Source organism: Phyllobates terribilis, unplaced genomic scaffold (genome assembly GCF_046119375.1).
Source record: "Phyllobates terribilis strain yellow unplaced genomic scaffold, ASM4611937v1 Scaffold_7__3_contigs__length_470593459, whole genome shotgun sequence".
NCBI classification, from domain to species: Eukaryota; Metazoa; Chordata; class Amphibia; order Anura; family Dendrobatidae; genus Phyllobates; species Phyllobates terribilis.
In genome coordinates, this window is record NW_027362767.1 from 319,332,071 (window position 1) to 319,358,579 (window position 26,509).

General features: G+C 48.6%; 1 protein-coding gene across 1 annotated transcript in view; it reads right to left on the reverse strand.

The window, feature by feature from the left end:
• Positions 1–25,859, reverse strand: part of AMMECR1 (AMMECR nuclear protein 1) — a 201,349-nt gene extending 175,490 nt beyond the window's left edge. The window contains exon 1 of the mRNA XM_073641126.1: positions 25,602–25,859. The gene's annotated coding sequence lies outside the window, so the exon portion shown is untranslated. The remainder of the gene's footprint in view (positions 1–25,601) is intronic.
• Between the last annotated feature and the right edge of the window lie 650 nt (positions 25,860–26,509).

Sequence of the window (26,509 nt, forward strand, 5' to 3'; positions counted from 1 at the left end):
AATGACCAAAAACAAAAATACTCCTCCACACCTTCGGCTATGTTCACAAGTAGCATTTTTTATGCGTTTTTGCACTTTTGTATTGCTTTCAACTATGACAAATGCATTCACCGGGAAATGTCATTTTAACATTTTACAACCTTATCTGGCCATGTGCTGTGTGACACATGCATAAAGTGCTGAAAAGACATGGGAACAGCATGGGGAAGACCCCTGGAAGCATCTCTGACGCCCAGGTCACTGTCTAAAAGTGTGCCCATCATAAGTGATCCTTGCCGCATCAGAAGATGCAGACTTGCAACTATCCCCATGCAAGTTCTAGTCCCAGGGCAGTGTTCAATTGTACCTCCCCCATTCCTTGCAATACAAGCGCAAGTATGCAGCCTGCCACCCACCCACCCCCAGGCTGCAATACCATACTGCTTGCTTGCTTGAACTTGAAATTGGGCCTTTTAGGCATGTGGAGGCGGAATCTGGCCACCACGTCATGGCTGTGTTGGCGGCCTGGAATCCATACTCGGTCCCCAGCCGCCCGGCGGCCGGGTGTCCATACTCAGTCCCCAGCCGCCCCGCGGCCGAGTGTCCACACGGTCCCCAGCCTCCTGGGGGCAGTCGGGTGTCCATAAACGGTCCCCAGCCGCCCCCATTTCTCCTTGGAACATCCCCCCACACACTTTTCTTAGCCTGGCCTGCTTTAGGCAGCATTGGACGAGCCCACCAGAGAACCAGACTCCTCCGGTGGGCCCTGACTTCTCCATCGGTGGAGTTGAGAGTGCCAAGGTGAGGAGCATGATGATGATGACAGAAGTTAGCATCTGCTATGTTTTCTTTTAATGCACGTGTAAGTGTGCAGCCTGCCACCCACCCACCCCCAGACTGCAATTCATACTGATAGCTTGCACTTGAAATGGGGCCTTTTAGTTTAGAGGAGGCCGAAGCTGGCCACTACCTCATGGCTGCTTCGGCAGCAAGGTATCCATACTCAGTCCCCAGCCGCCCCTATTTGTCCTGGTGTGCCTTATACATAAGATTAAGCGCGTATACCAAAACATTACCTGTGCCCTCCCCAGTGCATTTAGTGGGAAGGAGAGCCTATTCCGCTGTAGTGTGTGCATGCCAAACCCCTGTTCATGGTACATGCGAAGATGCCTCCCACCTTGCACCTGTCGTTGCAGACTTGCAACTATCCCCATTCAAGTCCTTGTCCCAGGGCAGTGTTCAATTGTACCTCTCCCATTCCTTGCAATGCAAGCGCAAGTATGCAGCCTGCCACCCACCCACCCCCAGGCTGCAATACCATACTGCTTGCTTGCACTTTAAATTGGGCCTTTTAGGCATGTGGAGGCGGAATCTGGCCACCACGCCATGGCTGTGTCGGCGGCCTGGTATCCATACTCAGTCCCCAGCCGCCTGGTGGCCGGGTGTCCCCGCTTGCTCCCCAGCCTCCAGGGGGTGGCCGGGTGTCCATACTCGGTCCCCAGCCACCCCTATTTGTACCGGTAACCTTTCCCACACTTTTCTTAGCCTGGCCTGGTTTAGGGCAGCATTGGCCGAACCCACCGGACTATCAGACTCCTCCGGTGGGCCCTGGCTTCTCCATCAGGGGAGTTGAGAGTGCCAAGGTGAGGAGCATGATGAGGATGATAGAAGTTAGCATCTGCTTTGTTTTGTTGTAATGCAAGCGCATGTATGTAGTAGCGGCTAGGCCTGAGGAGGTCAGCATTTTGGCGCATATCCTACCTCCTCCGAGGATTGCTGGATGTTTTCCTGCTACTATCCAAGTTCTATGACTCCCGTTAAAACAAAGCTTCAGGTGATAAATGATGGATGAGGTAGTGGCAAAGGAGAAAGAGCAGGAGGAACAGGGACCATTCACATCAATATCAGGCCAGTCAACCAGATATGTCTTGTAGGATATGTTTCTGTAACAAAAGGAGCGGTTCGGCTACACAGTTATAGGGCATACAGTGAGTGCAATGCCTACCAAAAATTTCGAGGCACTCCAATGCCCCTTGGAAATGACATGGAGGTCAGAGGGCGTTAACTAAACCTTTTTTTCCATTTATAGCAACTGGGTCTCCTGTGCACTGTTGGCCTAAGCAGTGAATGGAATGCTTTCCAAAAATTATGAGGTACTGCAATGCCCCTTACAAGAGCCATGTGTGGCACCCCAGGGGTCTGGTCACCACAGTAATAGAGATTACGTCGGAGAGCAAGTGGGAGGTTTCCTGGTCAGGATCCCTTAAACATGCAACATCCTCCTGCCCCAGTCCTGGGAGGGGAGAATTCTGCCCTTATAAACTGGATCTGGGGTGGGGTTGAGTGAGTCAGAGAACAGAGAACAGTCAGAGTCAGAGTGAGAGCAAGGGAAAGTAACAGCAAGGAGCTCTGTAGGAGCTAGGAGCTAAAGACGAGGGGCTGGAAGCTGAGCAGAGCTCGCCCTGGCAGAAGACAATAGGAACCGGACACAGGAGTCCGAAGCTGTGAGGACTTATATATCCAGCAGCAGAAACCAGCCGGCAGGGGATTTCAGGTCCTCTGGCCATAGAAGCCCGGAGGCTCAGTCACAAGCAAGGGACCAGCACCGCCGTCGTGGAGCGGAGGCTAACAGAAGGCCCCAAGTCACCAGCCATACGGGTGAGCACTACACGGTACACTCAGGGACGTGGGCTACTTCTACCCGCTTACAGCAAGGTCGCCAGGAAGAGTGCAGACAGACGGGGAGGCCTACAACTCCACCTGGCCAGGGGAACTCCTGCTTGCTCACAGACTGACCAGGCCTCTTATGCTAGCCAGTACTCCCGGGAGGGTCTACCTTATAATCATCAGTAAAAACCCTGAACTGCACTGCAAAGACTCTGAGTCATTCCTGCTGCGCTCGTGCACCATCACCCCCATCATCCACACTCACTGCCCTGAGGCTGTACTCCTGCGCACACAACACCAGCCTCAGCGGTCTGCCTCGCAGCGGTGGTACTCCCTGACCACAATCCACGGGTGGCGCAGTCGGACAATTAACCTCAAAACCTAAGAAAGATTGCCACTGGTTTGACCAGCCTGAGCCACGGGACCGGGTCACCACCACGGAGACTACAGACCCCAGAGACCCGGCACCGGGTATCCCACACACGTGTACACACGGCCCAGGGGGCGCGACACATGCTGTACAGCATATTACAAACATAAGTCCCATTATTGGGGAGTGGGTGTCCCATAGTATTTGCTTATGCTTTCCCAGCAAAAGCTGCCAAAAATTAGGATGGAGCAACTTGCAATGCCCCTTACAAGAGCCATGCAGTACAGCATATTACAAACATAAGTCCCATTATTGGGGAATGGGTCTCCCATAGTATTTGCTTACGCTTTCCCAGCAAAAGCTACCAAAAATTAGGACGGAGCAACTTGCAATGCCCCTTACAAGAGCCATGCAGTACAGCATATTACAAACATAAGTCCCATTATTGGGGAGTGGGTGTCCCATGGTATTTGCTTATACTTTCCCAGCAAAAGCTGCCAAAAATTAGGACGGAGGAACTTGCAATGCTGGCACCCTGGTGGTATAGTGGTGGTGGAGGCTGAGGATAAGGAGAAGAAGATTAAACAGCCGAAACGAGGAAGCGTATACCCATGTGTGGGTGTGAAGCGGTGCATGTGAATACACCTCCCGAAATAACACAGTGGATTTGACTTTATGTTACTCTGCTGTCATTTGGTGGTGATGAGAAGTCTGGCCCAATCCAGCCCTTGTTCATTTTGATAAGTGTCAGCTTGTCAGCATTGTCAGTTGACAGGCGAGTGCGCTTATCAGTTATAATTCCCCCAGCGGCACTAAAAACACGCTCCGATAACACGCTAGCAGCAGGGCAGGCCAGGACCTCCAAGGCGTACAGAGCGAGTTCATTCCAAGTGTCCAGCTTGGATACCCAATAATTAAAAGGCACAGAGGAATCACGGAGGACGCTGGTACGATCGGCAAGGTACTCCCTCACCATCTTTTGAAACTTTCCACTCCTTGTGAGAGTACCCCACGCCTCAGGGCCTGTAAGCTGGGCGGGTGTCAGAAAATTGTCCCAGAATGTTGACAGTGTTCCCCTGCTTCTGCTGGATTGGAGTTGCATCTCTCTCGCCTGTACGCCTTGGTTGGGCAACGAACTGTGACCTCTGCCGCTAGCGTGTTCAGATGGGAATTTTTTTAAGAGTTCTGCAGCAAGGGCCTTCTGGTATTGCCCCATTTTTGTAGACCTCTCCACCTCAGGAATAAGAGAGTGAAAGTTCTCCTAGTAGCGGGGGTCTACAAGTGTCACCAACCAGTAATGACTGTCACCCAACATTTTGACAACGCGAGGGTCACGGTTAAGGCAGCGTAACATAAAGTCAGCCATGCGTGCCAGACTGGTAACGGGCAAGATTTCCGTGTCCTCACCAAGATGACGACTGACCATGCTCTCCCCCTCCTCCTCCTCTTCCTCCTCCCCCCTGTCCTCAGGCCACCCACGCTGAACCGGCGGTATGACACTTGTACAGATACTACCGTCTACAACGCATGATAGCAGCTCCTGTTCTTCCTCCTCCTCCTCCTCTCCCTCATTGTCCTCCAATGCACGTTGGGATGAGATGAGGCTGGGCTGTGTGTAATCGCCCGCTACGGCTTCTTGATCCATCTCATCATACTCTGGCTGCAATGCCTCCTCTTTAATTCTCTGCAAAGAGCGTTGCAAAAGACAGACAAGTGGGATGCTGACACTAATGATGGCGTCACCATCTTGGTGGCCTCCTCAAAGTTTGTCAGGATGGTACATATGTCAGACATCCAGGTCCACTCCTGAGGTCTTATGTGTGGAGTCTGACCTGAATATCGACGGCCTTGTTGCAGCTGGTACTCCACAACTGCTCTCTTCTGCTCACAAATCCTTTGCAACATGTGGAGGGTAGAGTTCCAACGTGTGGGGACATCACACACCAGTCGGTGTGCCGGAAGCTGCAAACGCTGCTGCAACACAGCAAGGGCGGCGGAAGCTGTAGCCGACTTGCGAAAATGAGCTGACAGGCGGCGTACTTTCACGAGCAGATCTGGCAACTCGGGGTACGATTTAAGAAACCGCTGAACCACGAGGTTAAGCACATGAGGCAGGCATGGTACGTGTGTGATCTCACCTCGCCTCAGAGCCGCCACCAGGTTACGGCCATTGTCACACACGACCATGCCGGGATGTAGGTTCAGCGGTCTCAGCCACAGATCTGCCTGCTCTTTCACAGCTGTCCACAACTCACAAGCAGTGTGAGGTTTATCACCTAAGCTTATGAGTTTCAGCACAGCCTGTTGCCGCTTGGCGGAGGCAGTACTGCAATGCTTCCAGCTTGTAACTGATGTGGTGATATCTGAGATGGAGGCTGAACATGAGGAGGAGAAGGAGGAGGAGGATGTGCAGGAGCTGTACACTGTCGGGGCAACTCTGACTGACATAGGGCCCGCAATCCTCGGTGTGGGGAGGATGTGTTCCGTCCCAAGGTCTGACTGGGTCCCGGCTTCCACTATGTTTACCCAGTGTGCTGTCAGAGAGATGTACCGTCCCTGGCCACAAGCACTTGTCCACGTGTCCATTGTCAGGTGGACTCTCCCAGTAACTGCGTTGTTGAGGGCACGGCAGATGCTTTGGGACACGTGCTTGTGTAGTGCGGGGATGGCACACCGGGCAAAATAGTGTCGGCTGGGGACCGAGTACCGAGGGACGGCCACCGCCATAAGATTGCGGAAGGATTCCGTCTCCACCAGCCTAAAAGGCAGCATTTCCAATGCAAGCAGTCGTGAAATGTGCGAATTTAGGACTGTGGCCTGTGGGGCGTTAGCTGCGAATTTCTGTTTTCGTTCAATGGTCTGGGATATGGACAATTGAACGCTGCGGTGGGACGTGGACGTGGACGTTGATGCATCTTTACATGCAGTATGGACAGGGGATTGCCTTGCACACACAACAAGGGGTTCTATTGCACGCACAACAGTGGAAGAAGCAGTGGTGACACCCGCTGACACTGGTCGTGGACCCTGGGTTTCGCCCCACAAAGTCGGGTGCTTTGCTGCCATGTGCCTGATCATGTTGGTGATGGTCAGGCTGGTAGTTTTGTCACCCCTGCTGATGCTGGCATGGCAGGTGGAACATATGGCCTTTTTGGGGTTATCAGCAGAGTCTTTAAAAAAATTCCAGACTCTGGAAGACCTACCGCTTGTACTGGCAACGTCCCTCGTGTAGGTGGTACGGGGAACGGTTGCCTGCCTTCTGTCTGCGGCCACCACACTGCTTCTTCCTGCCTGTTGGGGTACTCTGCCTCCCTCCCCCTGTGTGCTGCTGGCCTCACTCTGCATGTCCTCCTTCCACGTTGGGTCAGTTACTAGATCATCCACCACCTCCTCTTCTTCCACTTTCGCACCACGATCCTCCTCCTCACTTCCTGGCAATTGTGTCTCGTCATCATCCACCTCTTGTGACAGATTGCCAACGTCGACTTCCTGTGGCCGTGGCTGTTCAAATATTTGGGCATCGCAACATGGGATCTCCTCTTCCACCACTTCAAGCGTATCAGGCGAGGGGCCCAAATATGGAAATGGACCAGTGAACAGCTCTTCAGAGTGTCCAAGTGTGGGATCACTTGCTGTGTGACGACACTCGGCATGGTGGGAGGAAGGAGCATCAGGGTGAGGAGGAGTATGCGGTCGAGACTCACGGCTACTAAGAGTTGACCGTGTGGAAGACAGACCGGAGGTGGTGGTGCCCAGGTAACTGGAAGTATTGTCTGCTATCCAATTAATAACCTGTTCACACTGATCAGTTCTCAATACTGGTGTTGTTCTGTGCTTCCCTAGTAATTCGGTCAAGAAGTGGGAGCGAGAAGATGTGGCTGTTGGTTTTGGCACATTTTCACCTTGGCCACGGCCCCGTCCTCTGCACGAACCATCACCAGAACGTCCACTTCCACGTCCCTTGCCACGCGCCTTGCCCATTGTAAATGAAGTAAAATAGCTTACACTTGCACTATCAATGGAAAAAGGGTAATATAGAGTAGATTAGAACCGTGGAAGAGGAAAACCACAGTTATTGTTTACTGGGGTATACCACACTTTTTTAAATAGAGATATTTGCGGCTGAACAGTGAGCGACACACTCAAACTGCTTTTTTTTTAGATACCAAAGGCCCAAAACTGGATAGTACAGCGATTTGACCCGTGGAACTGCGAAACCACACTGGGATGTCGGGCCTACACAAGACTATTTTCAACAGATATATTTTTGTGTCACAACAGTCAGGAGACACTACTGTTTTACTTTACGGAAAAAACTACCAAAACCTGAATAATAGAGATTTTTTACCGTGGAACAGCAAAACCACAGTTATAATTTACTGGTGTATACCAGGCTTTTTAAAATATATATATATTTGCGGCTGAACAGTGAGCGACACACTCAAACTGTTTTTTTTAGATACAAATGGCCCAAAAGTGGATAATACAGAGGTTTGTACTGTGGAACTGCAATACCACACTTGTATTTCTCGGGCCTACACCATACTATTTTCAACAGATATATTTGTGTCTGAAAAATCAGGGAGACACTATTTTTTTTTTTTTTTTTTACAGCAAAAAATGCAAAAAGCAGGATAATAGAGATTTTTTACCGTGGAACAGCAAAAGCACACTTCTGTCTCTCTGGCCTACACCAGACTATTTTCAACAGATATGTTTGTGTCTGAAAAATCAGGGAGACACTATTATTATTTTTATACAGCAAAAAATGCCAAAAACAGGATAATAGAGATGTTTTACCGTGGAACATCAAAACCACAGTAATAATTTACTGGTGTATACCAGGCTTTTTAAAATATATATGACGCGCCCCTGGGCCTGTGTCGCGCTGCGTTGCGCACGCGGGAGCTTACCCGGAGCCGGATCTCTTGAGGGTTGTAGTCTCATGGCGGCGACCCGGTCCGTGCCCAGGGAGTCAAACCGAGCGGCGATGTACTAGCAGTAGATGGTTGGTGACTACGCCACCCGTTGAATGCAGCTATGGAGCTGCCGCTGCAGGGCAGACCGCTGAGGCCGGTGGAAGGATGGTGCAGCGTGGATGGTATAACCCCCAACGGGAGGGGTATGGCCTCAGGGCAGCCGACGTGGATGATGGGGGTAGCAGGAACCACTCAGAGACGGTGCGGTGTAGTTCAGGGTCTTTACTGGTGACAAAGATAGACCCTCCCGGAGTACTTGCTAGTGATAGGGGCCTGGTCAGTCCTTGAGCAGATGGGATCTCCCCTGGCCAGGCGGAGTTGTAGGCCTTCCCAACTAACTGTACTCTTTTGGCTACCTTGCTAGAGGCGGGAATAAGTAGCCCACGTCCCTGAGTGTACCGTGTGGTGCTCACCCGTATGGCCGGTGACTCGGGGCCTTCTAATGGCTTCCGCTCTACGATGGCGGTGCTGGTCCCACGCGTGTGACCGTGCCTTCGGGCTTCTGGGCCAGAGGACCTGAAATCCTCTGCCGGACGGTTTCTGCTGCTGGGTAGGAGTTAGTCCCCACAGCCTCGGACTCCGGGTCCGGTAAGAAATCTTCTCAGTCAGGGCGAGCTCTGTAGCTGCCAGCCCCTGACTCGTTGTAACACTGCTCCCCACAGAGCTCCTGATGTTTCTTGCTATGCTGCTTTTCTTCTCTACTCTTGTTCTGTCTTCTTTCTCACTAACTCTGCCTCAGCCCCGGGTTTATATAGGGGAAGTCCTTCCCCTCCCAAGACTGGGCAGGAGGTGTGGCATGCACAGGATCCCTGACCAAAGGACCTCCCACCTGCTCTCAGATGTAATATCTCTATCACTGTGGCAACCAGACCCCTGGGGTGTCACATTCCCCCCTAGTGAAATTTAGTACTCCAGGACTAAACATATTTTTTTTTAGAAAAACATAACAAGGTATAACAATAACAATACAATAAGAAAAACACATAAGATGGTTACGGCGTGTCCGCAACCGGGTGCAGTTTTGAAAAGCAAGGTGTCCATTTCACCAAAACAGGGAGACGTAACCAGGTAGGGGCCTGTCCTGCCCCGAGTCCTTAACAGTCTTTAGTCCATCCTGGGTTACGCTCCAACTATGTACAAGGATTCCCGGTAAATCCACCAAGGACTCCTAAAAAGAACTAGAAACACAAAATTATACACAAGCAACTATAAACAAGTAAACATTAGAAGATAGCTTAAACATTTAGATCCTCCAACGTGCGGGTAGCTGGCCTCTAGTGGCCCTAGTGGACCTACGGAGCTGACTGTCTGGCCCTGAACTACAGGGTGTAGGAGCTGTCAAGGGTAAACTGGGCAGCTGTCTATGGGCCCTCTGGCTCACTAGGGGTATGGCAGGCTCACTATAAGCAGAGGGTTGATTTTCCGGGTCTGCTTGTGTAGAGTCTTCTGCCTCCTGGACCGGCTGTTCTTCCAGCTCTACCGGTTGCTCCGTAGGTTCTTGGGATGATGGTTGGAGGAAGGTGAGTACGGGTACCACAACTGCACCATTGACTTGAGTCCAAGACTGAGGGAAGTCCCCGAGCACGGTACTAACCATATCTTCCCTTTCCTCTACGGGTCGATGGTCTTCTTGTTCCTCTTCAGGGTTCCTCAGTTGTTCGGGACACTTCTTCAGGTGGTCCCGGGATACAATGGCTGTGGTTTCCCCTCCGTCTTTACTGATGGTACAGACCTTCGGGTTTTCGTGGCTTGAGGGCAGTACGGTGTACGGGTCCTTCTCCCACTGGTCGTCCAACTTGTGGAGCCGTCTCTTCCTCTTCAAGACCTGCTCTCCGGGTACCAGGGGAACAGCGGGAGCATACTGGTTGTAAGTTTTCTCTTGTCTTTCCCTAGCCTGACAGAGACTTCGCTCCACGCTCTCCTGTACTCTCCGGTACTGCTGCTGCCTCTCTGTGTCCCAGTCTGTTTCTGGTGAAGTGTCCTCGGGTGTCAGGACTCCCATTTCCAGGTCAACAGGTAACTTACCAGGTCTTGCCCTCATTAGGTAAGCCGGGGTACAGTTGGTGGAACCTACCGGGATGTGGTTGTATAGGTCCACCAGATCGGGCAACTTTTCAGGCCACAGACTGCGTTCTTCCAGGGGCAACGTTTTTAGAAGATCCATTACCACCTGGTTCATTTTTTCACAAAGTCCATTAGTCTGCGGATGGTAGGGTGTCGTCCTTATCTTCCGGCAGCCATACAGATTGCAGAATTCCTGGAAGACCTCCGCTTCAAAGGCAGGTCCCTGGTCCGTCAGCACTTGGTCCGGGTACCCGTGTGGACGGCAAAAGTGCTGCTGGAAGGCTCTAGCTGCTGTTTGAGCCGTTAAGTCCTTGACGGGGACGACAACCAGAAACCGGGAGTAATGATCCACGATGGTTAACGCGTAGACGTAGCCACTTCTGCTTGGGGTCAGTTTTACATGATCCAAGGCTACCAGTTCCAACGGTTGCCGGGTGACGATGGACTGCAGGGGAGTCTTCTGGCTGGCGCGGTCCTTCCTTCTCAGGTTGCACGGGCCACAGTCTCTGCACCACTTCTCAATGGTTCCCCTCATGCCTACCCAGTGGAATCGCTCGCGCAGCAGGAACTCCAGCTTCCTCCACCCGAAGTGTCCAGCTCCGTCGTGGTATGCCTCCATCACCATGGCTGCGTCTCTTCGTGGCACCACTACTTGCCAGAGTAATTCATGCGTCCGGGAGTTAACCATTCTGCGGCACAACTTCCCTTTGTAAAGGAACAGTCGACTCTTCTCTGCCCATAGTTGTTTGGCTTCCTCCGGAGCGTCTGGTTCAAGGCGAGCCTCCGGCCGAGTCAGCATCTCCTTCACCAGTCGGACGGCAGGGTCGCTGTCTTGCGTTTCCGCCCAGTTGTAGTGAGGTAAGGGGTTCAACGTAGCAGCCTGCTTACTCCTTACCCGGTGGGAATACTGGATAGTCCCATGACGGTGGAACGCAGGGAGTTCAATCTCTTCCAGTCCCTCCGGATCTTCTCCTTCGTCCGGCAGGTTGGGCATCCTGGACAGGGCGTCCGCGTTAGTATTGGAGCGCCCTGCCCGGTATTTGATTATGAACTCGTAGTTGGACAGACGGGCCATCCACCTCTGCTCCAGGGCACCGAGTCTTGCCGTGTCCAGGTGTGTCAACGGGTTGTTATCCGTGTACACGGTGAACCGGGAAGAAGCAAGGTAATGCTTAAAGCGCTCAGTGACTGCCCATACCACGGCCAGGAACTCTAGCTTAAATGAGCTATAATTCTCGGGGTTCCTTTCGGTGGGTCGCAGTTTTCGGCTGGCGTAGGCGATTACTCGTTCTTTCCCCTGCTGGATCTGGGACAGTACGGCTCCTAGCCCGATGTTACTGGCGTCGGTGTAGAGGATGAAGGGCTGGCTATAATCCGGGTACGCCAAGATTTCATCCCCCGTGAGGGCCATCTTCAGCTGGCGGAAGGACTCTTCTTCTAGCTCTTCCCATTTGAAGGGCGGCTTCTGGTTCTTGGCCTTCCGGGACTGGCCTATCAGGAGGTCCTGCATAGGCGCTGCCTTTTTGGTGAAACCGGGAATGAACCTTCGGTAGTAGCCTACCAACCCGAGGAACTGCCGCACTTCTTTTACGCTGGAGGGGCTTGGCCATCCCTTAATTGCGGTGATCTTATCGGGGTCGGGAGCCACTCCGTCAGCGCTCACCACGTGTCCCAGGTACTGCACCTTTGGTTTCAGGAGGTGACACTTGGAGGGTTTCACCTTTAGGCCGTAACTCGCCAGAGCTTCGAACACTTCCGCCAGGTGTTTCAGGTGGTCCTCATAAGTTTTGGAGTATACGATGACATCGTCCAGGTACAACAGGACCGTCTCGAAGTTTCTGTGGCCCAGACAGCACTCCATTAATCGTTGGAAGGTTCCTGGGGCGTTGCAGAGTCCGAACGGCATGCAGGTGAACTCGCTAAGTCCCATCGGGGTGGTGAATGCGGTCTTCTCCCGGTCCGCCTCTGCTACAGGAACCTGCCAGTACCCGCTAGTGAGATCCAAGGTAGAGAAGAAGTTAGCAGACCTTAAAGCAGCCAATGACTCCTCTATCCTTGGTAAGGGGTACGCATCCTTGTGTGTGATACGGTTGATTTTCCGGTAATCTACACACATCCTCATGGTGTTGTCTTTCTTTTTGACTAAAACTAGCGGGGCTGCCCAGGGGCTACAGCTATCCCGGATTACCCCAGCCTCCTTCATGTCTCTAAGCATCCCCTTGGCGTGCTGGTAATGTGCAGGGGGTACGGGTCGATACCTCTCTTTTATGGGAGGATGATCTCCCGTGGGGATGCGGTGTTCTACCCCCTTGACTCGCCCGAAGTCTAACGGGTGTTTACTAAACACTCTCTCATACTCTTGAACCACCCGGTAGACTCCCTGTTTCTGGTGGGAGGGAGTGGAGTCAGTTCCCAAGTGTAGTTGCTGACACCAATCCTCCATTACTTTCTTAGAGCCGTTACCTTCCTCCGGGTGAGATGGAGGCAAGGGTTCCACAGACTGTATAGAGTTTTGGTTGATGGTATATAATTTTGCTAGCGTGGCATACCGGGGCAGGTACACTTCCCTCTCCCCGATATTGATTATGCGAACGGGCACCCTCCCATGGCGTACATTGACCACCCCCCGTGCTGTCAAAATGGTGGGCCTACTGTCTGAGTAAACTGGTTCTACCATTGCCTGGTAATCTCTACCTCTCAGACCAATAGCTGCCCGGCACCAAATCATCATTTCACTTTTTGGGGGCATGGCAATAGGGAAAGGGTCACACATTCTTACGCTACCAATCTCACCGCCGGAGAGTTCCACCTGTTGCCGTCGCATCAGTGCCCGGATCTCTTTCTGGAGCACTCGCTGCTCGCCGGAGCTGGCGTTCTTGGCAACCTGCTGTAGAAGGAAAATCACCTCTGCAAGACAATTTTCAATTACATTAGTTCCTAGAGTTATTTTTGGGTGGCTCTCATGTTTGTCAATGTCTACAATGATCAGTCCCTGTGCTGCCAGTTCGACTCTACCGATTTTGATGGTCACCTCTTTAAATCCGATCTGTGGCACGGGCTGGCCATTGCTGGCGATGATACTCAAGTCGTCGTCAGGGTAGCGGGTAATATCCGAGTCATTCCAGTACTGCTTAAAGAGCACGTACGGGATGGTGGTGACCTGTGACCCGGTGTCCAGTAGGGCACTCATGGGAATGCCATCCAGTACCACAGGCAAGACTGGACGTCCTCCCACATATCTGTCGCGCCAGTTCGATGGGCCTGGTGATCTTTTTCCTGGGGGTTGGCCCTCTACCCCAGGTTGTGCCCGTTTAAAGAACAGTACCTTTCCATATGTCCGGATTGATTGCAGCGGCGGCAGATGGGTCGTCCGTCCTCGCTGTATCGGTCACTGGGTCTTCCTCTGGCCGGTGGGGTCCTCCTTGGTCGACGCCACGGGATGTCCTCCGGTCCGGATGCCAGCTGGATCTTCCCTGGGGTGGAAACCTGTAAAGACTGCACAGTTCGGGTTAGCGCAGCAACGCTCTTAGCTAGCTCTTGGACCTGATGGCGTAGGTCTGGAGCCGGGTCATTGTCCAAAGCCTGCGCATCAGCTCCCACAGGCCCTGCCGACAAGGGCGCCGCCTCCTGGTGGTAAGTGATAGCTGGGCGCCTGTGGGTCACAACGCCACCCGGTGCCGGTTCTCGGAGCACCCGGATGGCTCTGTCCTTGAACTGTGCAAAGTCCAGATGGGGATCCTGTAAGGCCATTGCCCGCAACTGGGTTCGGTGGGCATTGCAATATAAACCCTCTATAAATTGTTCAGTCAACAGCCTGTCCTCGTTTCCCACCCCATCAGGGTCGGTCTGCTTTATGGCCCTCAGGGCCTCTTGTAGGTTTAGTGCATAGTCCCTTATACTCTCATGCGCTCGCTGCTTGCACCCGTAGAATCTAAGCTTAATCTCGGCTGAGGTGCGGGTATCAAAGGTGTCCTTCAGCCGGGTTAGTATCCCTGCGACAGTCTTCCTCCCAGGTGGCCAGGATTTTACTTCCCTTTTGGCTGCCCCAGTTAGTTGGGCCACCAGGATGCTCACTTTTTGCTCTTCTGTGAGGGGGTACACCTGGAAGAGGCTATCCAGCTTTTCTCTAAAGTCATGCAGGGTATGTGACTCCCCTGAGTACTGGGGTAGCCAAGCTGCTCCCGGGATATAGGGCATGGTGAAGGGCATAACTGCAGCAGCGGTGGCGCTGGCGGGGGTTGAGGCAGTGAAGCTCTCCTCCGTATCCGACATCTTCCTCCCCCCTAGTGGACCGTGGCCTACCTTGCGATGATCCTGTTCCGTAGGCCGCGGCTCCGCAGTGGATCGTCAGGGTTGAGGACCTTCCGTCGCGCTCCGGTGACGTCGGCGTCTGCTGGGCTCCTTCCAGGACCTTACGCAACGTCCGGACGTGAGGCGGGGCTTCAGTTCTCGCGCGCTTTCGGAGTCCACGCCCCTCTTCTTCCCGCGCGGCGTCCTCAAGATGGCGTCCAATGGCGGGAAAACTCCACGGATGGCGGGAAGAAGGTCGAAGATGGCGCCGGATGGCGGGAAAACTTCGCGGATGGCGGGAAGAAGGTAGAAGATGGCGCCGGATGGCGGGAAACCTCCACGGATATCGGGAATCTTCACCACTGGTAAGTTTGAACAGTCTTTGCTTTTCAGGCACGCAGTACCCGGTGGTTGCGGGCACGAGATCCTGCCGACTACGCCAAAGTTGACGCGCCCCTGGGCCTGTGTCGCGCTGCGTTGCGCACGCGGGAGCTTACCCGGAGCCGGATCTCTTGAGGGTTGTAGTCTCGTGGTGGCGACCCGGTCCGTGCCCAGGGAGTCAAACCGAGCGGCGATGTACTAGCAGTAGATGGTTGGTGACTACGCCACCCGTTGAATGCAGCTATGGAGCTGCCGCTGCAGGGCAGACCGCTGAGGCCGGTGGAAGGATGGTGCAGCGTGGATGGTATAACCCCCAACGGGAGGGGTATGGCCTCAGGGTAGCCGACGTGGATGATGGGGGTAGCAGGAACCACTCAGAGACGGTGCGGTGTAGTTCAGGGTCTTTACTGGTGACAAAGATAGACCCTCCCGGAGTACTTGCTAGTGATAGGGGCCTGGTCAGTCCTTGAGCAGATGGGATCTCCCCTGGCCAGGCGGAGTTGTAGGCCTTCCCAACTAACTGTACTCTTTTGGCTACCTTGCTAGAGGCGGGAATAAGTAGCCCACGTCCCTGAGTGTACCGTGTGGTGCTCACCCGTATGGCCGGTGACTCGGGGCCTTCTAATGGCTTCCGCTCCACGATGGCGGTGCTGGTCCCACGCGTGTGACCGTGCCTTCGGGCTTCTGGGCCAGAGGACCTGAAATCCTCTGCCGGACGGTTTCTGCTGCTGGGTAGGAGTTAGTCCCCACAGCCTCGGACTCCGGGTCCGGTAAGAAATCTTCTCAGTCAGGGCGAGCTCTGTAGCTGCCAGCCCCTGACTCGTTGTAACACTGCTCCCCACAGAGCTCCTGATGTTTCTTGCTATGCTGCTTTTCTTCTCTACTCTTGTTCTGTCTTCTTTCTCACTAACTCTGCCTCAGCCCCGGGTTTATATAGGGGAAGTCCTTCCCCTCCCAAGACTGGGCAGGAGGTGTGGCATGCACAGGATCCCTGACCAAAGGACCTCCCACCTGCTCTCAGACGTAATATCTCTATCACTGTGGCAACCAGACCCCTGGGGTGTCACATATATATATTTGCGGCTGAACAGTGAGCGACACACTCAAACTGTTTTTTTTAGATACAAATGGCCCAAAAGTGGATAATACAGAGGTTTGTACCGTGGAACTGCAAAACCACACTTGTATTTCTCGGGCCTACACCAGACTATTTTCAACAGATATATTTGTGTCTGAAAGATCAGGGAGACACTATTTTTTTTTTTTTACAGCAAAAAATGCAAAAAGCCGGATAATAGAGATTTTTTACCGTGGAACAGCAAAAGCACACTTCTGTCTCTCTGGCCTACACCAGACTATTTTCAACAGATATATTTGTGTCTGAAAAATCAGGAAGACACTATTATTATTTTTATACAGCAAAAAATGCCAAAAACAGGATAATAGAGATGTTTTACCGTGGAACATCAAAACCACAGTAATAATTTACTGGTGTATACCAGGCTTTTTAAAATATATATATATTTGCGGCTGAACAGTGAGCGACACACTCAAACTGTTTTTTTTAGATGCAAATGGCCCAAAAGTGGATAATACAGAGGTTTGTACCGTGGAACTGCAAAACCACACTTGTATTTCTCGGGCCTACACCAGACTATTTTCAACAGATATATTTGTGACTGAAAGATCAGGGAGACACTATTTTTTTTTTTTACAGCAAAAAATGCAAAAAGCCGGATAATAGAGATTTTTTACCGTGGAACAGCAAAAGCACACTTCTGTCTCTCTGGCCTACACCAGACTACTTTCAACAGATATATTTGTGTCTGAAAAATCAGGGAGACACTTATTATTTTTATACAGCAAAAAATGCCAAAAACAGGATAATAGAGATGTTTTACCGTGGAACATCAAAACCACAGTAATAATTTACTGGTGTATACCAGGCTTTTTAAAATATATATATATTTGTGGCTGAACAGTGAGCGACACACTCAAACTGTTTTTTTTAGATACAAATGGCCCATAGAACTGCAAAACCACACTTCTATTTCTCTGGCCTACACCAGACTATTTTCAACAGATATATTTGTGTCTGAAAAATCAGAGGCACACTTTTTTTTTGGGGGGGGGGGACACCAAAAGGTTAATAAGATGGGTATTTGTACATTGTGAAGGAGGTAAAAAAAAGAGGATTTAGATAAAATAAAAAGGATTTCTCCTGGCCCCCGGGACCTGGAGCTAAGTCCAGCAATTTCAGCAACAGGAGCACACAGGACTGTAATGCAGCGTTTGCTGGTATAACCACTGCGTCTCCTATACAGCCTGCCTGCCTGCCTGATATACCTGGGATGGATATTAGTCCTGAGAAGGACTGTTTGTTTGATCTGGCAGCCTTTACAGACCCTACACTAACTATTTTGCAGGATATATCGGTACCTAAATCAGCAGTGCTGTCCCTACACTGTCTGATCCGGAGCGACTGTGTCCAAGATGGCGGCGCCCGGTTTTAAATACTCGAGGGGACGCTGTGCGGCCAGCCAATCACTGTAATGCCCACAAACAACATGGCTGTGGCATTACAGTGACTGGCTGGCAATCCCTGCATGTTCATTGGCTCTGTAAAGAGCGCCAAACATGCAGGGCGGAGACCCGAGCTCCCGCCCGAGTAACCCGGAAATGCTCGGTGCTCGAGGAACATCCCGAGTAGCGTGATGCTCGGGCGAGTACCGAGCAGTGTCGAGCATGTTCGCTCAACACTACTTCTGTCCATTATATCACTTGTATTCTACATTTTTCATTAGTTTTCTTCTCTGCAGGCGCCATCTCTAATTTTCAGTTCTCTCTTAACTAGTGGGTGTAGAATAGCTGCCATGATGTCTCCCATACACTGTATACACAGAGAGATTGTGTATTACAGAGAAAGCTGAGCAGGAACCAGACAGAAATAGCAGCAGCATGGAAAACATTATACAGCAGTACTGAGCTGTGTAGCTGTGAATCCAGTTCTGAAGTAATTTGCTAGAAGCTGCAGCAAGATCAATCTGTCTTTCTCTTTGTGCCTGCCCCGTGACAGTCTAATGAGGCTGAGATCCCCACACTCATCCTATCCTCTTCAATGTGTGCTGCCAGTCTATTTTGCTTTCTCCTTGGTGATTCTCTCAGGCTAGTTTGCTTCATTTGGCACTGGAAAACTACAAACTATGTGGCAAGATGGGTTCAATAAAGGATCAGAAAATCCTAGGAGAGAACGTCATGTCCTCTGTGAGGAGGCTGAAGCTTGGGCATCATTGGACTTTCCAGCAATACAATAATCCCAAACGTACCTCAAAGTCCAGCAAGACTCGGTTTCAGATAAAGCCCTGGAAGATTCTCTAGTGGCCGTCAAAGTCGCCTGACTTGAATCCCATCGCAAATCTTTAATAGGATTTAAAGAAAGGGGTTGCAGTACACAAACCTGAGAATATTAGTGAACTGGAGGAATCGGATAGGATAGGGTCAGACTGTGCATCTGCAGTCATGTTTGCAGCAGGTCATAACAGCCAAAGGAGCTCTACTAAGTACAAAAAACACTTGTCATAACGGGGGTTGAATAATTGTAAGACTAGTAGTTGTTAAAAGTGGCATTTTGAGTTGAATTTGAACAAACCACTAGTTATATTAATTGTGTTGAGCTATTTAAATTGTTCTTGTTTCATTGGTTTATTGCAAACAGCAGAATGTTTGGAAATTTTGATGATAAACCTAATTGTGAGTTGAATAATTATATGATTGCAACTGTATTACAAAGTTTCCTATATTCGTTTGTACAATTGATTTATGCTGTTGGCTGAAATGACAGTAAAGACTTAAAGGGGTTTTCCCATGAACAAAAGTTCATTTTAAAAATTGTCTGTGTCTGACCGTGTACGGAACATACCACATCTCCTGGGCAGGGGAGGAAGCAAAAGAGTATACAGACATTACAGCAGGGGATCGCAGAGGATTCATTTTCTGAGGTAAAATATTTCACTGCCTGTTTTTAAACAATATTTTACCTCACAAAATGAATCCTCTGTGATCCCCTGCTGTCCTGTCTGTATACTCTTTTGCTTCCTCCCCTGCCCAAGAGATGTGGTATGTTCCGTACACGGTCAGACACAGACAATTTTTAAAATTATCTTTTGTTCTTGGGAAAACCCCTTTAATATATGACATTACATACTAGTCTAGATGGATAAAATGGAGTCTTCATCGAGAAGTACATAACGACTCTAATTGCAATGCTATGTTCAGATTCTGAGTTTCATAGTTTTTAAGATTGAAGGTAGACTTAAAGGGGTTGTCCCACAAAGTTCATTTTAATTAATAGATCTTGGAATAATAATAATAATTTCCACAATTGGATGTGTTTAAATAAAATGTTCCTGTGCTGAGATAATCTTATAAATGTGCCCCTGCTGTGTACTGTGTAATGGCTGTGTCTGACCATACAGGAACATGGTCGGCATATATCCTCGGCAGGAGAGGACGCAAAATAGAGTATACAGACAGGACAGCAGGGGAGCACAGCTGCTGCTTTCTGTGAAGTAAAACAAGTTTAAAAACAGGCAGGAAATGTTTTACCTCACAAAAAGAATCAGCTGTGATCCCCTGCCATCCTGTCTGTATACTCTCCTGCGTCCTCCCCTGGCCAGGAGCTGTGGTATGATCAGACCATGTTCCTGCACGGTCAGACACAGCCATTACACAGTACACAGCAGGGGCACATTTATAAGATTATCTCAGTACAGGAACATTTTATTTAAACACATCCAATCGTGGAAGTTATTATTATTCCAAGATCTATTGATTAAAATTTATTTTTATTCGCTGGAAAACCCGTTTAACAGTCTATAGAGTTCAACCTATAGCCTAGCATGTTGATTCAGATGAAGGCAAAAACCCCATGATGCAAATGCTGATAGCTCCATATTAGGGGAAAAATTCCATCTCAACTCCACATATGGCAATCAGACAAGTTCCCTGGATCAGTGCCCCACAATCTAGTGCCCATAACTTGTAACATATTTTTCAAAAAAGGAATCCAGGCCTTACTTGTACTTTTGTAGTGAATCAGCCATTACTACATCATGCGGCAGAGAGTTCCATAGTCTCACTGCTCTTACAGTAAAGAATCCCCGTCTGTGATTATGAGTAAACCTCCTTTCCTCTAGACGTAGAGGATGTCCCCTTCTCCTAGGTGTAAGAAGATAATTAGAAAGATCTCTGTACCGTCCCCTCATATATTTGTAATTGTAGTAAGATCGCCCCTAAGCCTTGGTTGCTCCAATCCGACTAACCCCAAGTTTGATAACCTGTCTTGTTATTGCAGTTCACCTATTCCCTTAATAACTTCGGTCGCTCTTCTCTGCACCCACTCTTGCTCAGCTACGTCCTTCTTATACACCGGAGAACATAATTGTACACAGTATCTAAGCATGGCCGCATTAGTGACTTGTATAGAGGCAAAACTATGTTCTCGTCATGAGCATCTCTGCCTCTTTTAATGCATCCCATTATTTTATTAGCCTTGGCAGCAGCTGCCTGACACTGATCACTAAAGTGGAGTTTGCCATCCATGCATACGCCCAAGTGTTTTTCAGTGACAGTTTTACCCAGTGTTTTACCATTTGGTACATAATCATTCCTTTTATTTCCTGTGCTGAATAGCACATATCATACAGAATGAAAATAGATAAGGACATTTTTACTTTGACTGCGGAATATTTACTGACGGTATGGAAAAATAATGAAGTTTCCAAAACCAGTATCTCAAGGGATATAACTTGAAACTTGGCATCATCTTTGGAAATTAGTGACAGATGTCTAGTAGTGTGTCTGTACATGTGAGAAACTCCACAGATATGTGTGGATGTGTATTCTATATGTACAATGTGACTTGCCTTGCGGTGTTTTTTATTGTGTTCTGCACAATTTTTCAATTATTTGTATTTGTTTTGTAACATTATATATTAAATATAAGAAGTGATGAATTACTGAGGTTAAAGAGGACTTCTCACCTCTGGCATTTATAGCATAGTTACATTATTTGTTATAGATGTTGATCCCATGCATGAGGATCCCGTCTCTAGGATTCACACCTATCTTGATAACTGACGCCCTCTGACACCCTGTTCCTTCCTGGTGCAGTGTCAGAAGGAGGGGGCTGAGTATGTATGGCTCTCTCCATTGATTTACATGAGAATTCCAAAAACTTAGACACGTGCAAATATTGCACATGTCTAAGATATGAATATCCAGCTAAATGTGCAAGCTTGTAGCACTGATATCAGTTCAGTGGTCTCAAACCTGTTGCTCTTCAGCTACTGCAGCAGTACAACTCCCAACATGCTGTGCCAGGTAGTTCTGAGGGTAAAACGGTGGATTATACCATTTGTAAAAGAGTGGCTTAATTTTTCCCTAGAATTAAAGTGGAACTAAACTTTTGATACATTGTAGCCTCTTTAAAGCATTATAGATTGTGGTCTAAGTCACCAGGCCTCCACCGACCGCAGGGCAGAGGAGACTTTCTTTGGAGCACATACACTTCTGTTTGAGATTAGTCCTGCTGCACTGTGGATTCACATATCGGTGATCGGATATCAATATATCAAAGCATTAGCAAAAGTTTAGTTACAGACTAAACTTACAACTAATAGAAAATATTTTTTTCTGAATATCCTTTTGCATATTGGTATATATCTTGGTATATATCTTGAACGGTTTGCATAAAGCAAGAGTGATGGTTTATAGAGGACTTTTCCCAAAATTCTTCATGTTGAACTTGGCACAGGATGTTACAGTGGCTGCAGAGCAGAATAAAACTTTGTTAAATTTCGCGTCTCCGTTGCTGAGCTATTGGCAAAGTATTTATCACCTAAACAGTTAATTATGTTTAAGTCCATTTGGGCACTACCAGAGAGATTTCAGTGGGAGAGTGTACTTTTTCCTCTTTCTGATACTGACCCATAAGCAGGCAGCCACACACTAGGGAAAGAAGAATACATTGTCACAATAGCTTAGAATAGGCTCCATCTGCTCTCCTATATGTAGAGAGATAAAGTGCTGGAGCACAGCAGACTTGAGTGTGATTAACAGCGTTCAGTTCTCATCTCTTGCAGTCAGTGTGGGGGGAGGGGCTGTACTGCATAAATTGAGTCTCATTACAAACACTTCTAGTAGCTCTCCTTTCAAATTCAAATGAGCTGTATTGGCAGGACCAAATACACATTAGCATTGCCAAAGCAAGTGTAGTAGTTCCATCTCTGCTTTACTGTCTCTCCCCCACCCTGCTGGAGATGAGAATTGTTATTCCCACTCAGGTCTGCTGCACTCTGGCACATGTAATCACTCTGCAGTGAGGAGAGCAGATGGTGTAATTGTGTCTCAGCAGAGCCTGATATAAGATATAGTGGGGGGCATATTCTTTTCCCCCTTGTATGTGGATGCCTGTTTATGATTAGCAGATCTGGCAGCACTATGAGAGAAGAGCTATTAGAAGTGTTTGTAATGAGATCCAACTATGCAGCACTGTCTCTCCCTCCACACTGACACTGAAATTATAGCTTAAAGCTATCAATCACACTCAGCTCTGCTGTGCTTGAGCACCTCATCACACTGCAGTGAGGAGAGCAGACGGTTTGCCAATACATCTCTCACACTGAGTCTATGCTAACCTATTATGGGGGCAAGGGAGCACATATCAGTGGTGCAACCTGTGCAGCTGCACAGGGGCCCAAGAAGTAAGGAGCTAAGGAGGCCCACTTCCACCTCTAAAATAGGTCAAATTGTGCATTATGATGAGATATTGGATTGCAAAGGGCCCTGTGTTCTTCTTTATCCAATGTGTTGCTGCCTGCTTAGGATTGGTCAGCATCATAAAGGTAAAAGTAGTATACACTAGTTTTCAAAAATAATTTATCTATTAGAGAGGATGAATTAAGTATTGGTGTTTTTAAATATTATAAATAAAAACTCTATGGTATTGCCACTTGGACTTAAAAAAAAGTAACTGTTTCAAGGGAATCTGTCAGCAGGTTTTTGCTATGTAATCTGCAGACAGAATGAGGTAGGGCTTAAAACACAGATTTCAGTGATGTCTCTCTTATCAAGCTCCGTGCATTTGTTTACTTGCAATGATTGTCTTAGCACCAGGAGTTTATCATTGCTGGGACACAGCAGCCCATTCCTGGTAGACTGACTCTGCCCCCTCCTGTGCTAGGCAGCTCACTGTGTATATCTATGTAGACAGTGAGCCTGGTGTGGGAGGGGTTAGCTTTCTCAGCTCTGCTGCTTTGCTAAATCTGAAAGCTCTGATTATGTCAGAACCACTGCACCCAGTAAATTAAGTGATACATCATTGGATTCATCTCTTTGTTTACATTACGCTTCTCTCAGATGAGGTAGCAAAAACTTGCTGACAGATTCCCTTTAAGTGCCAAATACTTTGATCGCTAATATCTCCGCAACATGTAGGCGACATTAAAAAAATACAAAAAAACATTTAATTGTTCTCTGCAGCACCGATTACATCATGTATCCAGTTAAACATGAAAAGAATTGGCAACAGGTCCTCTTTAATAAAATAATTAAAGGGGTTGTCTATGAGGGTATAGAGCAGGATCCATTGCAAGAGACATGCCTGGCTGACTGCAACTTTCCCTGGCTAAATCAGCTGTTTGCCAGTGTTGTGGGAGCAGTAATAGCATCAATCATTTGATCACCATAGAGCCTGCGTTTTGAAATGTGCAGTCTCTAATGACATCACTTTTAATATCTAATTTAAAAAGGTTTATCTAATGGCAGTTATATTCTCATTGAGAAACCGTACTGGTTATCGTTGAACATACAAAGAACAGTACAGATCCATGAGGATGTCAATCATAGTATTCAGTAGTATTCCTGCAAACTTAGAGTTAGTGTTCGAGATCGCAGGAGGGAAGCAAAGAGGATTGTACACAGATCTGCAATGGAGAGAGGAGAAAAATAGGCAGTTTTGAGGAGAAAAAGTAAAATCTTGTAAAGAAGAATGTAGAGAAGAGAACACGTGCTATAGGCATGGAGCAAAGCAGAAGGAGAGGAAATAAATGTTGCCCTGGAGCGGTGCAGATAAATGAAAAGAGGTAAAGACAGCAGCACCCTGGATACACACAGAGCTCACTTCCAGCCTATATTACAGGGACAGACATTCCCATAAGAGAAACATCTGAAACTTGGATCAGGTCGAAAATTGCAAATTAGGGGTCTGAAAATGATTAAAGGAATGAAGATTACAGCCTGAAACTTAGTAGAATTGCACAAACTAAAGATAACCATGAACATATGCAAATATAATTATTCCATGTCAAAGGTGTTCATAGTCTTTATTAGTATCATACATGTGACAGATTCCAGTACTCCAATACAGTGATCATAAATACTAATTTTATCCTCTTGTACCTAATGACATTGGGCATTTAAGTGACACAGTATATAGGTATTATTGTGCGGTAAACTGTATATCTACAGTGAATTGGATCTACCCAAAAAGCTCATGAAAGTGGCATAAGAACCAATAGTATAAGATGAAAGGTGTCTGGGCGATACAAAATTTTGCCCAGTGGATTATGTAAAACATAACAAAACTCAATCATACTGACTTACCAACACCCAGATGGATCCTGTACAGACTGCTCTATGATCTGCGCAAAGAAAGGAAGCAGTGATGTCACCTGTGATTGGCTGCAGCGGTTAGGTGACTTTGAGACTGAGCACTGCGGCCAATCACAGGTTCTACATAGCGTTACTGCTTCTTGTCTCTGTGCAGACTAGGGAGCGGCCTACGCTGGATCCAGGTGGGTTAGTTTGTTATGTTTTACATATACAGTCCCCTGGGCAAAGTTTTATCTTCCCCTTTAAGAGCACCCATGGGCGACATAGCCTGACTAAAGACTAGCTTTTGCTTTCACTTGAATTCATGGGCTGTAAAATTTGTATCTATCTCTTACATCACAGAAAGGTGTATAGGAACAGCTCCACAGAGCACCAGGCCTAGCCGAAAAGGAGAACGTCCCTCCTAGGCAAAGGATGTGAGATTCTGATGACACTGCTGATTCATTAGGCTGTCATCATGCAGAGCAATGGAAGGAAGTCCTATTTCACCTGGGGGCATTGGTGTTAGGACATCTTCGCTGTATAAATGAGCGTCTGCACTGATCTTCAGCCCGGCGGCGTGGCACGTTCCCTCAGGCTTGCAGTGTGTGACTGTAGGGTAGCACCAGGTTACTGTACAGAGCTCATCAGCAGGGTCCTGTGTCTACCACGCAGTGCTGCGTCATGTACTTATCACTTCACACACATCCTCTTGGACCTATGTGCTCTGCTATCAGCTGAGCGTGATATATGGTATGGCGAAAACCCATTGTCGAATGGAAAGATATAGAAAGGGTCGTTAACTATTCGTATGCCAGATTAATCCAGCATCTGGGCACATGAGGTCTAGATAGGCGTAATACACCTTTATGATTAGGGGCCTGTGCTGGACTTCCGGGAATGGATAGATAGATAGATAGATAGATAGATAGGTGGTCTCCGCTGTAAAGCTTCAACTCCACTACATACTGGTAGTGAATGGTCGTGACATGAAAATCTGGCATGTCTTTATCTCCTGTAAAGGAAATTCATACAGGCAAGATGAAGGGACCTAGCACTACTTACGAGTGCAGAGAAATGGAGATCGGATGATCCTGACTGTGCCTGCCATGGCAGCAAAGATAGATTTGGAAAGGCACAGACACAGAATGCAAGCTCTCTCCACATAAAATCGCATCATTCACATGAAAAGGCTGCAGTATGAAGTGTGCGGTCCTTACCGTGCTGCAGCTGTCTACCAATCCGTGCGATGAAGCCTGAGATCCCGATAAAGAGGCTTCCCCCGGCTGAACGAGGAAGGGAGAGACGGTTCGTGGAGTGATCAGAGGAGGGGAAGAGGGAAATCAGTAGGAAAGCGAGGATTCCACAATGCATATAGCTGCGGGTTCTTATCATGCTCCCTGCGTTTCCCTGAGCTGCATCTGCACTACAGAGGGAGAGAGAGCTAGAGAGAAAAATGTCCCAAAAATAGCCCCGGCTGCCAATGACTTGCTGAAACCTGAGAAAGAATTGCTGAATTTAAAGATCTGGGTCGCTGTGGGTGTGTGGATTAAACTGAGGAGAAAAGGGTTGGCAGGAAACACAGGGGAACAGCACCACGTGGGTCCTCGGAATAAAACACCAGCGTGAGGGGAAGATGACCTGATCTCTGACCATGGGGGATCATTTTTTTTCTTGTAATAGAATAAGAGGCCCCGTCTGTCTGAGATTTGCAAGGTTCACCCAGTGAAGAATAGGCATATGGCATCTAGGTGGGTATATACTGAGAGGCCAAGAGAACTAGCAGCCGTGCAGTGTCTTCCTGGCTCCAGTCCTGAGACTGAATTGAAGTTCCTATAACAAAGACATAGCCGGAGATGTGGTTGGCTCAGGACCAGAAGGTCACTTGTCTATCAGAGAGGCATTGCAGTAAGCCTGTGGTTGTCCTCAAGAAACCTCATATCAAGGCAAAGCTTTCATTCCTATGCAGACTGTCCCTTACCTGACACTGTAGTTCGTTCCCTTCGCACTACAAAATTGTAGTGGGGGACAGTCATGAATTCCAGGGATGTCATCCTAAAAAAGTAGCACAAAGGCTGTTATGTCTGAGGTGGGAAACCGTGGAGCTGTCCAGTCTTGTATAACTTTC